The sequence below is a fragment of the Diplotaxodon limnothrissa genome, linkage group LG15 (genome assembly GCF_057381915.1).
Source record: "Diplotaxodon limnothrissa isolate DT_005_m linkage group LG15, D_limnothrissa_male_GT1.1, whole genome shotgun sequence".
NCBI classification, from domain to species: Eukaryota; Metazoa; Chordata; class Actinopteri; order Cichliformes; family Cichlidae; genus Diplotaxodon; species Diplotaxodon limnothrissa.
The window spans coordinates 762,317-768,316 of NC_140610.1; the positions used below are offsets into that span (position 1 = coordinate 762,317).

The window sequence follows — 6,000 nt, forward strand, 5'->3', positions numbered from 1 at the left end:
GATATCTGCCGATACCGATATGAATCCGATATAGTGTTTTTTAATCAACAAAACTGTTTTTTAAATATCTTGCTGCATTTTGTATAAGTTCATACTCAAGTTTAAAACAACAACTACACTAAAGCTATTCTGTTATACCTGTATGTAAAAAAAAATATTTCATAGTTCAGCAATACTGATCAATCTAATAAACTCAAACCTGCACCATCCTCCCTATTCTGGTATTTTAAAGAGTACTTAGCGTAAATATTAAGCAACCTAACTAATAGGGTTCCAACTCCCAGCAACAACAAAAATAAATAAATAAAAAATAGGGAACCACCCCTCACGCTCCACCTCATGATGCTTAATCGACGTAATCAACCTTAATTTGATGCAGTGTGGAAAAAAAAAATGCACAGAAATCAATTATTTTTCAATATATTAAAATATTAAATAGATTCAACATCTTTCTTCAACAAAATTGCAGACTGCACAGATGGTACCTTCCCAAAGTAAAAAGTACTATAGCTTACTAGGGTATATATATTAGACTTAATAGTTACTATATACTATATCCCACCCACTCCATGACATGTTGGTCAGTCACAGGAGCACGTTCAGTGAGAGACTGAGATTACCGAAAAGCACCACTGAACGACACAGGAAATCATTCCTGCCTGTGGCCATCTCCCTGTACAACGCATCCACTTAACACACTGTTTGCTGCTACAGCTACACATGTTTCTTTTCCAACTATTTATTTATAAGTGACTTATGTATGTATGTATGTATATATATGTATATATTGTACTATTCTTAGTTAGCGTATTGTGTGTCTTGTCTTAATGTTGGTTTAAAATGGAGCACTGTAACAAAAAATAATTTCCCCCAGGGATCAATAAAGTATTCTGATTCTGATTCTGATATACAGTAATGGACTTCTATTCATTTTACATCAAATTAAAACTTTGGGTGTCAGATAATTATTTATTAAAAGCTCAACATTTTAAATGAGAATAAGAAAGAAAAGTATGTCTTTGTGCCCCCTTTTCCCTGTTCATGCCCTATCGGCCCCCCTGGCTAAACTTTGCTAGATCCGCCCCTGCACAGTTACGTCAGCTACGTAGAAAAAGATCCTCGAGTAGAAAGTAATATTAAATAAATTCTAACAACAGCTTATCAAGCTTAAACGTGCTGCTGTTGTTCAGCCGCTGGTTTCCTCTTTCTGGTGCAAAGTGGGCCAAAAACAAACAAGAGAGACGGACTCCCGACAGAAAAGCCGATCAGCTGATCATTAAGCAGTTTCATGATTGAAGTAGCAGCAGGAGAGGGAGAGAGGCAGTCGCTCCATATATCGTTTGGTAAGCTTAACATGCGAATGCTTTACAAACATTCAGAGATGAACTTACACACTTGCTTTCTTCTCTCTGGGATAACTTCCTCGGAGATGAAATGCCGGTTTGGTAGCGAAGCTCCAAATGCTCAACCAGACCACCGACAGGTCTCGCACGCCACAGCCGCTCTATCACGTGAGCACACTGCTGCGACGTGCTACGGTTATGAGGCGAGTTACGCCATGTCGCAAGTTTTGTGAGGTGCTTGTTTGATATTTAATGGATCGAATTACATTTTTTATTTTTCTCCGATATCCGATCCAGTAATTTAGGTCAGTATCGGCCCGATACCGATGCGTAATATCGGATCGGTCCATCTCTACTTATTACATTTTTCCATATTTTTCTTTCATGTTTCTCGTGGTTGGTCAAATTAAGAATCTTCAAAATTTCAAATGATGCGCTCAGATTTTGTGCTAAATTTATGCTCACTTTCAGACTGTTGTTTCTACTCTTATCTCTGTGTGATGTCAGTGGGAGCAGATATCCCTACTATGGTCACTCACACAGGCATAAGGCAGCTGCTGTTCAAACCTTTTGTTTGCAGCCCAGCATCATAAAGCTGGCTCCAATCAAAAGGAGCTAAAATTACTTTTTTCAGATGGCTCAGGCAGAGCTGCGCCACGTATTTGATTTGAAGACTTTTTTACACCACATGGCTGTACTGACGTAACCTCCCAAAGGATCTGTGTCTCCATCTTTCATCAAATGTTTAAACCAGAGGAGCTTAAAGCAGGTGCAATGACAGAAAATGCACTTCATTTCCCAGCCATACACTGCATACTTAGTGGCCACTTCATGAATTACACACCGCTAGTACCAAGTTGGACTGCCTTTAAGCTTAATTCATTGCAGCAAAGAGTCAGCATCACAGGTTCTGGTCCACACTGACACAACAGCATCATACGGATTGCAGCAGATCTGTCAGCTGCACATATGTGACGAGAATCTCCTTTTCCACCAAAGTTCTAAAGGTGCTCTATTGGATTGAGATCTGGTGACTGTGGAATTGGAGTACAGTGAAGTGTGAGATGGTTTGTGACATGAAACATTATCGTGCTGCAGGCAGCTACTGAAAGATGGGCATATTGTGCTCATAAAGGGATGGAGGTGTGACTGATATCCCCATGCTGGGATTGCTCCAGGAGCAACATAGTCAGGGCTGGCCCAGGTTCAGAGTTGCAAGTGATCAGTCACGTTGTTATGTCACAGGGGCTAAGGTTAGGTTTTGGTGTGATGGTGTTTCCACCTAGCCTAGCAAAACTATGACATCACTATGTCTGTGAAGGTTCTCAGTCATCCAGGTCATGACATCACTATAATGTGATTGGTCACTTGCAATGTTGAATCTGGACCAACAATAATTATGATGTTCCGGAAACAACGTCAGGTCTCACTTGATGGACAAACTCGGGCAGGCTGTGGTTTCAAAACGATGCTGGACTGGTCCAAACTGTTCCCAGCAGCCCACGTGACACAAACAAACAAAGCCACTTAAATCACTCTTCCTCCACACTTTGATAATCAGTCTGAACTTCAGCAGGTCGTGTTGATCATGCCTACATCCCTAAATGCAATGACCTGGTCTCATGTGATTGGATGACATATTTGCCTTAATGTGCTTTTGAACAGATGTACCTAATGAAGTGGCAGGTAGGCATAAACAGTCTATAAATGCAGGAAAAGCACAGTTCCTACTCTGTTGAGGAGGTGTTCAAATAAATAAAGCATCATCAGTTTCAGTCTGCCAGCACAGCTCCTGGAACAACACAGCAAACACGGTGACCGTGTCCACGGTCCTCCGTGAAATGGAAAATACACCTGTGCTTGTACAGCTCGGCTTTGCAGACCAGCACACTAATAACAACCAGGTACACAAACACCTTGAACACGTTTCACTCCTGCTTCTTCCCCAACAGCTGAAACTAACACCCCGTTTCAAATTTAAAGGGGCGGGCGGACCTGTCCGCGTGCACATTAACAGCCAAATGTGACGTTATCAGCCTCGGCCTCGGCCAAATCACAGCTGACCCCGCGAGCTAGCGTTAACCACAATGAAGCCCAAAGCGTGAACAGCTCGCTTGGAGACCGGCTCTGTCGTCACCCGAGAGCTACGAACCCCACACAGCCTCCCCCGAAACAAACACAGCGCAGCGCGGGTGCTTGCCCCTCGGCAGGCGAGTTAAGTTCGCGTTAGCTGACTGACGCTGCTAGCCAGCTAACCTCGCTGACCAAAACAGCTGGCTAAACAACAGCGGCTGCTCTGTGTTTCTCTCCCAGCCCCATACTCACTCGAGCACCCGCACGGTGTGAAGGCAAGACACGGGGCTAGTGCTAACGGCCGACCGGAGAAGTATTCCCGGGTTTCTACTTTAGTTCCTGCGGATGCTGATGTATCCGATCTCCATGCATCAAACCATGTTGGGTGGGCAGCTGCGCACTGAGTTCTTGTTTGTACTATCAGGAGGTTTCTGGGAGGAAATGTAGGAAACTTCGAAGGGCACTAGGAGGCGACTATGTACCTCAGCCTCCTATCTCCTCGAAGTATTTTATTTGAGCAAAAGTAGTTTTTCAGATATCAGTGTTTGTCCTTCTGTTGGGAGCTCAAACAAAACCGTTCAGAAGCAGTGAACTGAAAATGTCTCGAATAAAAGCGATCAGACAGAAGCGTTCACTTCACTCTGGACTCAAGCAAAGAAGCATGCTGACTCAGCAGGGACAGCGTTTAATGACAAAAGTAACAGAAAGCAAGAACGCGTCATTCCATCACATTCTAGTTTTTGCTAAGCCTGGTGGCTGATTTTGTTCTACATGTACAAACACATGCTTTGACAACAACAGATGCACACATGGTACCAACTGGTGGCATAAATATTCATCAGGACGTGCAGTTTTTTCAACACATTTAAAGCTATCTCCAAAAGTTGATTCTGTTCATCTGGACCTAGCGTTGAACAGAATCAACTTTTGGAGATTTACTTAGCTGGATGATTGAGCATGCATCAAAACATTTAAAGCTAAATTACAGAAGCATCAGCAGGCTGGAAGATGCCATCGTTATAGGTCATTTATAGGTTAGAAAAGATGAAGTCTTACCTTTTTGAAGCCAAGAGCACTGAGCTCTTCACTGCTGGACACTGTATGCTGTTGCCTAGTAAATTGTTGTTCCTATAGTAAAACATATGTTCCTTTCTGTCTTTTGGTAAATTAGTGGGAACCCTGATTTACCAAATGAGCTTCATGTTGCATCCGGTTCCTAGTTTCAAGGCTTGAAAAGAGCAATGGGAAAGTGTTTCCTGATATCAGCAAAATGCAAATATCACGCTTAGTCTACTGCACTGTAAAGATAGATAGATAGATAGACAGACAGACAGACAGATAGATAGATAGATAGATAGATAGATAGATTAGGGGTGCAACGATACACAAAATTCACGGTTCGGTTTGATACTTTGGTGTCACGGTTCGATATTTTTTTCGATACAAAAAATGTTCATGCTTTTTTAATTTGTTGTTTATTAAGATTATAAATATATATTTTAACTCAAACGTACAGCTTTTAAATTTAATGTTGCTGAAACAACAAAGGGATAAAATAATAAATCTATCTGACTGAGAAATCACTCATCTTTAGAAAAGAGAGTTTATTACAGAGAAATGGCTCTTTCCAAAATAAAAGGTATACTATACGCTTCTTCTGGGCTATATTCTCAGCAGCATATTAAACATATCAGCAATAAAGCTGCCATTTTCAGTTAACCTCCCATGTTGTGTTTCCTGCGTTTGGGTCCTACATCTTGCCTGCCACAGAGCCAAACTGTGACACTAACAACAAATTGGGGAACAAATACCAAAAGAACTGTCTCAGTTAATGAGGACATCAGTAACGATACACTTGTAAGCTTTCAGCCCATACCCACATGTTTTACCATCTGTACTGAATCAGGTGGAAGCCAAGAATCATTACCGGTGGAGGAAACTGGCGAAAATCAAAGTACCGTTAATAAACACAAGCTTTCCTCTGCTGTACATCAGGGTCACCTTGTAATATAATTTGGATGCTTCGACTTGAGTACAGTTAGAATTGCTTGATCAGCTGACACCTGTTCGCACCGTGCTTCAGAGTAGTGTCGTCCTCATAACAATGTCATGTTAGGTCAGATCATTAGGTTGGACTTTTTATTTTACCACACAGTGAGATAGAGGGACTCTCACGCAGCTGCAGCAGTCACTAAAGAACTTGTATTACATAAGTACATACTGTATGTAGTATAGATAAGCCTTTTCACTCAGAGAAACAGACTGCATTCCTGCAAGAATCCTGAGCTTTCAGGGTGGCATGGTGGTGCAGTGGCTAGCACTGTAACCGTCACAGCAAGACTGTTGGTGGGTCAAGCCCGCTGGCTGTACTGTGTGGCGTTTTCATGTTGTCCCCGTTCTGTGTGCTCCTGCCTCTTCCCACAGTCCAAAAATCATACATATGTGTGATTCTTACTCTGAATCTGAATAAGTACGCGGGACCACTGTGTGCGGTAAGACCATCTCTTTTACTTCCTGTATTACCATCTCCCGGCATGCATTGCCAGTGTGTAACACGTAATTACACCAAACAATGAACACATAC

The 6,000-nt window shown here is 42.1% G+C and overlaps 1 protein-coding gene across 3 annotated transcripts in view; it reads right to left on the reverse strand.

Annotated features, from left to right (window-relative positions):
* The window catches only part of disp1 (dispatched homolog 1 (Drosophila)), a 120,254-nt gene extending 116,450 nt beyond the window's left edge, over positions 1-3,804 (reverse strand). For 2 of the 3 annotated variants that reach the window (XM_085373177.1, XM_085373173.1), the window contains exon 1: positions 3,669-3,804. The gene's annotated coding sequence lies outside the window, so the exon portion shown is untranslated. Of the gene's footprint in view, positions 1-1,391 lie in introns of all 3 variants that reach the window. The other variant, XM_085373174.1, reaches the window with a different exon arrangement.
* Positions 3,805-6,000: the final 2,196 nt, after the last annotated feature.